The sequence below is a fragment of the Mobula hypostoma genome, chromosome 7 (genome assembly GCF_963921235.1).
Source record: "Mobula hypostoma chromosome 7, sMobHyp1.1, whole genome shotgun sequence".
In the NCBI taxonomy this organism is placed as follows: domain Eukaryota; kingdom Metazoa; phylum Chordata; class Chondrichthyes; order Myliobatiformes; family Myliobatidae; genus Mobula; species Mobula hypostoma.
The window spans coordinates 186,501,586-186,511,102 of record NC_086103.1 but is presented as its reverse complement, the minus strand read 5'-3'; the positions used below and the strand labels follow the sequence as shown (position 1 = coordinate 186,511,102).

At 46.6% G+C, this 9,517-nt stretch overlaps 1 protein-coding gene across 1 annotated transcript in view; it reads left to right on the top strand.

Annotated features, from left to right (window-relative positions):
* Positions 1–358: 358 nt before the first annotated feature.
* The window catches only part of fhip1b (FHF complex subunit HOOK interacting protein 1B), a 149,041-nt gene continuing 139,882 nt past the window's right edge, over positions 359–9,517 (top strand). Inside the window, exon 1 of the mRNA XM_063054781.1 lies at positions 359–452. The gene's annotated coding sequence lies outside the window, so the exon portion shown is untranslated. The remainder of the gene's footprint in view (positions 453–9,517) is intronic.

Below are 9,517 nucleotides of genomic sequence, written 5' to 3'. Positions count from 1 at the left end.
GCAAACTTACTAACGCATCCCTTCTACTTCCTCATCCAGGTCATTTATAAAAATCACAAAGAGGAGGGGTCCCAGAACAGATCCCTGAGGCACACCACAGGTCACTGACCTCCATGTAGAAAAGGAACCATCCACAACCACCCTTTGCCTTCTGTGGGCAAGCTAGTTCTGGATCCCGTGCCTCCTTACTTTCTAAATGAGCCTTACATGGGGAACCTTATCAAATGCCTTGCTGAAATCCATACTCATTACGTCACCGCCCTACCTGCATGAAGGTAGATGAAGTCATCTCATTGGTGGGATTTGGAGCCGGGCTCTGATTGGCTGGGTGGTGCGCAGCAAATTTGAAAGGTGGGAGCACACGGCTAATCCCCTGACGTATGCGTCGGTGCGTGCTGCGCGATGACGTCACGTGTTGTCAATGGCGGCGCTGCGGCCCGTGGAGACGGAAGGTGAGTGAGAGCACCGGGAGCGGGTCGGGATCGGTCCTGGTGTGGGTCAGGAGCGACCCCGGAGCGGGTCTGTAATGGGTTCCGGAGTTGGTCTGGAGCGATGCCCGAGTGGGTGATGGAGTGGTGTGGATTGAGTTCGGAGCGGGTCGGGAGCCGGTCCGAAACGGGAGAAGGAGCGATTCCCGAGCAGGTCCAGAGTGATTCCCGGAGCGCTTCCGTAGCGGGACTGGATCAGGTCTGAGATAGTCTGGAGTGGGTTCACTGGTTCATCGTCCTGGTGCAGACCCGACCTCGTCCCTGGTCCCTGGTCCTTCAGCCTCGGTCCGCAAACAGAGCGGTGCCGGTTCCCTTCCCCGGACCCGGATCCCCGATTGCAGTCCGAGGGAGGCTCCTGCGACAGGACTCCAACCGCGGACGCTGTCCCCTGATCCAATTCCCGATCCCTGCCATTTATCTCAAACCCTGATCCCATTCCCGATTCCTGCTCCTTATCCCAAACCATGATCCCATTCCCGATTCCTGCCACATTCTAAAGCCTGATCCCATTCCCGATCACTGTGATTTATTTCAAACCCGGATACCATTCCCAATCCCAGACCCTTATCCCAAACCTTGATACCACTCACGGTCCCAGTCCCTTGTCCCAAACCGTGAACCCATTTTTGATTTCAGTCCCTAGTCCCAAACCCTTATACCATTCTCAATCCTTGTCCCTTATTCCAAACCGTGATCCCATTCCCAATCCCTGTCACATTCTAAAGCCTGATCCCATTCCCGATTTCTGCCACATTCTAAAGCCTGATCCCATTCCCGATCACTGTGATTTATTTCAAACCCGGATACCATTCCCAATCCCAGACCCTTATCCCAAACCTTGATACCATTCATGATCCCAGTCCCAAACCGTGAACCCATTTTTGATTTCAGTCCCTTGTCCCAAACCCTTATCCCATTCTCAATCCTTGTCCCTTACTCCAAACCCTGATCCCATTCCCGATCCCAGTCGTTCATCCTGAACTCTTGATTCCATTTCCCAATGTCAGTTCCTGATCCCATTCCCAATTCCAGACCCTGATCCACTTCCCCAATGTCAAACTTCCAGTCCCTGACCCCAATCCTTTTGCCTGATCCTAATACCCACACCCTGATCTGTGTACTGGTTACCCGTTCCTGATCCCTGTCCTTAATCCCAGTCCTCTGTCCTGGTCTCTGATCCTGAACTCTGTTCCTGATCCTTAACCTTAGCCCAGGATTGCAAACCAAACCGCCATCCACACTCCTCCCCCACCCACCTCAGCTACTTTCCTGGTCCTAAGACCATAAAATATAGGAGCAGAATTAAACATCTGGTCCATCGAGTCTGCTCTGCCTGGCTAATGGCTGATTTATTATCCCTCTCAACCCCATTCTCCTGCCTTGTCCCCATAACCTGTGACGCTCTGACTAATCAAGAACCTATCAACCTCCAACTTAAATATACCCAATGACTTGGTCTTCACAACCATCTATAGCAATGAGTTCCACAGATTCCCCACCCTCTGGCTAAAGAAGTCCCCCTCATCTTCGTTCTAAATGGATGTCCTTCTATTCTGAGGCTGTGCTCTCAGGTCCTGGACTACCCCCACTATAGAAAACATCCTTTCCACATCCATTCTACCTTGGCTTTTCAACATTTGATAAGTTTCAGTGAGACTCCCCCCCACCCCACCCCCCATTCTTCTGAACACCAGTGAGTTCAGGCCCAGAGCCATCAAACGCTCCACATACATTAACACTTTCGTTCCTGGAATCACTCTCGTGAACCTCCTCTGGACCCCCTCCAATCCCAGCATATCCTTTCTTAGCTAAAGGGCCCAAAACTGCTCAGAATAGTCCAAGTGTGCTCTGACCAATAATTTACAGTGGTGTTAGAAAATTCGTGACCCCTTTAGAATTTCACTATTTCATAATTACAACCTAAAATGTGATCACACAAGTCCTAAAACTAGATAAGGAGAACTCAATTAAATAAATAACACAAAACATTATACTTGTTCATTTATTTATTTATTGAGAAAATGATCCAATATTACATGTATTTGTTGGAAGAGTATGTGAACCCTTGCTTTCAGTAACTATTGTGCCCCCCCTTGTACAGTAATAACTTCAACCAAGCATTCCCGGTAACTGTTGATCAGTCCTGCACATCGCCTTGGAAGAGTTTTAGGCCATTCCTCCTTACAAAACTGCTTCAACTCTGGGATGCTGGTGAGGTTCCTTGTATCAACTGCTTGCTCCAGGTCCTTCCACAACATTTCTGTAGGAGTAAAGTCAGGACTTTGACTCAGCCATTCCAAAATGTGAAATTCCTTCTGCTTTAACCATTCTTTGGTAGACTGACTTGTGAGTTCAGGGTCATCGTCTTGCTGCATGACCCACTTTCTCTTGAGCTTCAGTTCACAGACAGATACCCTGACATTTTCTTATAGACTTTGCTGGTACAATTCAGAATTTATAGTTCCATCAATGATTGCAAGCTGTTCTGGTCCTGAGGCAGCAAAGCAGGGTCAAACCATGACACCACCACCACCGTGTTTCACAGATGGGATGGGGTTCTTATGATGCAATGCAGTGTTTGCTTTTTGCCAAACATAATGCTTCTCATTAAAGCCAAAAAGCTCTATTTTGGACTCATCCATCCGCAGAACATTCTTCTGGCTTATCCACGTGGTCTTTAGCAAACTTTAGATGGGGTGTAATGTGCTTCTTAAAGAGTAGTGGCTTTCTCCTGACAATCTGCCATACACACCATTGTTGTTCAGTGTTTGCCTAATGGTAGACTCATGAACACTGACATTAGCCAATACGAGAGGGGCCTGTCGCTCCTTAGATGTTAACCTGGAGTTCTTTGTGACCTCCTGGAATATTACAGGCCTTGCTCTTGGAGTGATTTTTGTTGGTTGACCACTCCTGGGGAGAATAATAACAGTGTTGGATTTCCTCCATTTGTACACCAACTGAATTGGTGGAGCCCAAACTCTTTACAAATGGTTTGTGTCCTTTTCCAGCCTGGTGAGCATCAACAACTTTTTTTTCTGAGATTCCCAGAAAATTCCTTTGATGGAAGCATGGCATATTTCCAAAAACCTGTGCGATAAAGGTCAGACTGTGATGGTGAAGACCCAGGTTTATGCTCCTTAAATAGGGCAGGGCCTCCCACACTCACACCTGATTGACAATCCATTGATTGAAACACCTGACTGTCATTTCCCCTTTAAATGAACTGATAATCCTAGAGGTTCATATACTTTTTCCAAAAATACATATAATATTCGATCATTTCTCTCAATAAATAAATGAAAGACTATAATGTTTTTGTGTAATTTATTTAATTAGGTTCTCTTTATCTAGTTTTAGAACGTGTGAAGATCTGATCACATTTTAGGTCGTATTTATGCAGAAATAGAGACAATTCTAAAAGGTTCACAAACTTTCCAGCACCACTGTATATAAAGTCCATGATCTCAGCTGCCCTGAATTCACTTCCTGATCCCATCTCCATATCCCAGACTCTGATGTCTGCCGCTGATCCGTGTCCCTGACTGCTGGTTTGTGCTGCAGCTCCCAGTGGGGAATGTGCTTGCCTGTGGTCTGTGAGGAGAGACGGTTTTGTGGTTTTGTGGAGGAGGGTCTTCTGTATTGGGGTGTGCAATGATCTGCCTGAAAAAGAATGGATTTCACATACTGACCTTCAGCTGCTCAGGCCTGAGCTCTCTGTGGACATCTCTGACCAACTCTCTTTGCAACTTAAACCATGTTTAAGGTGGTAAATTTGCTGATTGTGAAAGGTCACCGACCTGAAGCATAGAGTGTTCGTCAGCACAGAAGCTGACCGACTTGCTGAGTATTTCCAGCACTTTCTAAACACAAGAGATCCCTGTGTATATAAGCTCTCTTATGCACCAGACTACCCGCCATCAAGGACGTCTATACAGAAAGGTGCTGGAAAAGGGCCAGTAACATCATGAAGGATCCCACCCACCCTGCTCATGGACTGTTCGTCCCACTCCCATCAGGGAGGAGGCTAGGTAGCATCCACACCAGGACCACCAGACTCAAAAACAGTTACTTTCCCCAAGCAGTAAAACTGATCACCACCTCCACTCACTAACCCACCCCTCCACACCCCCAACCACCACTACTTTATCATTTCCTGTCAGAGTCACCTTATGTACAGACACTCCTGTGCCTAGCGTCACTTTATGGATATACAATCAATCAGTGTATGTAAGTTATCTTATGTATTTTTATTTATGGTGTTCTTTTCATTATTGTGTATTTTTTGTGCTGCATCAGATCCAGAATAACAATTATTTTATTCTCCTTTACACTGGTGTACCAGGAAATGACATTAAACAATTTTGAATCTTGAATCCTGCAGATGCTGGAAATCGAGAGTAAATGCTGGAAGAACACACACAAAATACTTGAGGATCTCAGCAGGGCAGGCAACAACTGTGAAGGGATTGAAAACAGTCAACATTTCAGTCCAAGACCTGACAAAGTCCTGATGAAGGGTCTCAGCTAGAAATACTGACTGTTAATTCCTCTCCATAGATGCTGCCTGATCTGCTGAGTTCCTCTGGCATTTTCTGTTGTGTTGCTCCACCATTTTAAGTTTTGATTTACAAATCCAATAATGTAAGCTGTCCTGTGTCTGGAATTTCTGAGGGAAGATCCAGGAGATTCCCTGCTTAAACCTTGCTGAAACTGGGAGTTAAAAACATTCCTGGATTTATACAAACTCCAACTGCAAAATGCAGGACTCCCTCACCCTGCTGGACTGCCGCTGTGATGCGGTCATGGGTGCAAGCAGAGTAGTAGGGTTGATCACTAACTCAATTGGTTCAGTACAACATTATGGGCTGAAAGACCTATTCCTGTCCTGTACTGTTCTATATTTAATGCTCTTTGAGAGGGAAAATAATTCAGTCACGATTGAATGGAAGAGCAGATTAAATGGGCCGACAGGCCTAACTGTGCTCCTGTATTTTATGGTTAAATGCTGCAGATCTTTCTGAGGAGAGATCATCACCCGAATTTTCATATATTTACATATTTCCTTACAACTGTAGAGCTGGCCATTCTGCCCTTTGAGTCGGTGCTGGCTCTCAGAGCAATTCTGTCTTTGCCATTTCCCTGTAAGCATCTGTCTCTCGTGTGCCATTTAATACCTACTGCTGGTTCTGCCACCCGCCCTCAGAGACTAGAGTCCTAGAGAGGCACAGCACAGAAGCAGCCTCTTCAGTCTATCTAGACAATGCCAAATCCATTTAGACTGTCTACTCCCATCGACCTGCCCTCCATACCCCTGTCCAAACTTCTCTTAAACGTTGAAATTGAGCTGGCTATTTAACCTACTGACCCGCACCTAGCTGGGATGTGGGAGGGAACTGAAGCTGCTAGGAGTGGGTGGGAGAAAGGGTCGAGCAGGGGAATCCACACAGTCAGAGAGAGAAAGAGTGCAAACTCCACACAGACAGCGCTGGAGGAGGAGCCTGTCTCTGGGGCACTGTTATGGCTCAGGGCGTGAGAGTTCAATTGTGGCACAGTTTGTACATCCTCCTTGTGAACCGAATGGGTCTTCTCCAGATACCCTGGTTTCCTCCCACATTCCAAAGGCGTACCGGTTGGTAGGTTAATTGGTCTTTGTAAATTGTCCTGTGATTAGGCTGGGGTTAACTCGGGGGTTGCTGGGCAGTGTGTCCCAAAGGGGGAGGAAGGGCCTGTTTCACGCTGTACTGTATCTGTAAATAAAATAAAGGAAGTGTTTAACAGCTGCACTACCTGTTGCACCGATACTTCTACCTGTAATAGATCCCCTCCCCACAGCTGCTGCCTGACTCGTCCCGGAGAACTTCAGCTTCTCTCTTTATTTCTCATTCCCAGCATCAGCAATTTTTTTTTACCTTTTACTTTATATGCCCTCAAGGTATTCCAGTGCATTTTAATGATTTGAACGTGTGCTTCTGAGGCAAACCAGACAGCAAGCCTCCCAAAGCTGTGATGATCAACATCAGGGAGTGTAGTCGAGCACCGCGCCATCCGCAGAAAGTGGAATTTCCCAGTGGCCAACCCTTTTAATTCCTATCCCCATTCCAGTTCTGACATGTCGGTTCACGGCCTCCTTATCTGTAATGATAAGGCCACCCTAAGGGTGGAGCAGCAACACCTCAAATTCTGACTAGTTAGCCTCCAACCTGATGGCATGAACATCGATTTCTCCAACTACCGGTAACTTTCCCCCTTCCCGCTTCCTCATTTCCCCACTCTGGCCTCTTGCCTCTTCTCACCTGTGTTCACGTCCCCTGGGACCTCTCCTTTTCCTCTTTCTCCCATGGTCCACTCTCCTCTCCTATCAGATTCCTTCTTCTCAGCTGTTTATCACGTCTCCCGGGACCTCTCCTGTTCTTCTTTCTCCCATGGTCCACTCTCCTCTCCTATCAGATTCCTTCTTCTCCAGCCTTTTCCACCTATCACCTCCCAGCCTCTTACTTCATCCCCACCTCCCCCATCCACCTGGTCTCACTTGTCACCTGCCAGCTTGTCCTCCTTCCCCTTCCCCCACCTTTTTATTCTCCCTTCCTTTCCAGGCCTGATGAAGGGTTCTGGTCGAAAACATTGACTTTAATTCATTTCCATACATGTTGCCTGACCTGCTGAGTTCCTCCGGCATTTTGAGTGTGTTATTTTTATTCAGGGACTGGCAGACCTGCTTTTGTGATGTTGAAAGCTGTCAGTCAAAATTTCAGGGAGATCTTTCCAACCCAGTTGGAGGGCATGCCTTAGAGACGGTACAGTGTCCCACAGTGGGCTCACACGTCAGGCTACAAAGCTATTGCCTGGATTCGAGAGCATGCCTTATGAGGAAAGGTTGGGTGAGCTGGGACTTTTCTCTTTGGAGTGAAGGGTGATGAGAGGTGACTTGATAAAGGTGTACAAGATGATAATTGAATTGATTTAATTTCTTACATCCTTCACTTGAGTAAAAATCTTTATGTTACGTCTCCGTCTAAATGTGTAACGTGCAATCATAGTAATTTATAATAAATAGAACAGACAATGTAATATAGAAGTACACTCATATCAGCGTGAGTTAATCAGTCCGATGGCCTGGTGGAAGAAGTTGTCCCGGAGCCTGTTGAGGTTTTTATGCTGCGGTACCGTTTCCTGGATGGTAGCAGCTGGAACAGTTTGTGGTTGGGGTGACTTAGTCCCCAGTGATCCTATGGGCCTTTTTTACACACCTGAACCATGCGTTGACAGAGTGGACAGCCTGACACTCTATTTCCCAGGTTGGAAGTGGCTAATATGAGGGGGGGAGGAATTTTAATGTGATTGGAGAAAAGTATGGGGGGGGTGTTAGAGGTAGATTTTTTAGGGGTGGTTGTAGAGGCAGATACGTTTGGGAGCTATAAGAGACAGATAAGCACATGGATGATAGGAAGTAGAAGCTATGTATGAGGGAAGGTTATAAGAGTAGGTGAACTTTGTGGGGTGAAGGGCCTGTGCGGTGCTGTATTGTTCTGTGCTAACCCATCTCAGGTGTAGAGTGCAGAATGCCACGTCTGAGAACTGAAAGCTCTGCTCATGGAGGTACGAGAGAGTCGACACATTCTGGAATCTGAAGCAACACGCAAACTGCTACAGAAACTCAGTGGGTCAGACAGCCTGCCACCTTGACGTGGGGTTTCAACCTGTAACGTGGACAGTTCCTTTCCTCCAGCAGATTGCTTGTTGCTTCTGATAGTTCAGTCTGTCTGTCCTCCCAGAATCAGGTCTATTATCAGTGACATATGTTGTGAAATGTGTTGTTTTATGGCAGCAGTACAGAGCAATACATAAAAATACTATATATTACAATAAGAAATGTATATTTAAAATTAAGTAAGTAGTGCAAAAATAGTGAGGTAGTGTTCACAAGTTTATGAACTATTCAGAAATCTGATGCCAGAGGTGAAGAAGCTGTTCTTACAACATTGACTGTGTGTCTTCAGGCTCCTGTACCTCCTCCCTGATGGTAGCAACGAGAAGAGGGCACCGCCTGGGTGATGGGGGCCCTTAATGATCGATGGCACCTCTTTAAGGCATTGCTTCTTGAAGATGTCCTCAATGGTGATGAGGCTGGTGCCCTTAATGGAGTTGGCTGAGATTACAACCTTCTGCAGCTTTTTCTGATCATTGCAGTAGCCCCCTCAGCACTACACTGCTGGGTGTAGCAGCTCCCTGATATGAACCCTCTGACAGTGCAGCATTACCACTGTTGCTACTTTAATTCAAGTCCTGATGCGGGGTCTCTGCTTGAAACATCGTTTATTCCCCTCCCCATAGATACCGCCTGACCTGCTGAGTTTCTCCAGCATTTTGTGCGTTGCTCAGGATTTCTAGCGTCTGCAGAATCTATTTGTGTCTATGATTACCACTATTGGTGCAGCACTCCCTCCCCATTACTGCCCACCCAGCAGTAGCTCTGTCCCTCTGCACTGCCCTCTGAATGTGTGTGCACATTTCCTGACTGATGGTGCTACATGTTGAGTTTGCTGGATTTGCACGCTGACGTCAGTGAGGGAGGACATACAACCAGTTTGTTTCAGTTAAACCGGGTTCTGATACAGCCGTGCCTGTACGTGCAGAACACTCCTTCTGTGTACACTATTAGGTCTGTGAGTCATTTCACTGCACAATCCCTCAGTGCCGAAGGGGAGGGAGGCTGAGGCACGCTTTAAAGTGAGAGAGAACAGTGTCAGTTCATCAGCACCTTCCAAACGTTAAAGAACTAATTTTGTACAATTCCCCAAAACTATTTAGTGATTCTTCAGTGGTGCAGTTGAAGAGGCAAGGTTTGCTGTACGGTGAGGGTCATTTGTAGACTCGTACAACATGGAAACAGTTCTACAGCTCAGCACATCCATGCAGACTGTGTCGCTTGGTGAGATATCCCAACTGGCCACGTTTGGTCAATAATCCTCTCCTATCCATCTACTTATCAGATAGCTGTTAAACATTGCGAATATGACTACTATACC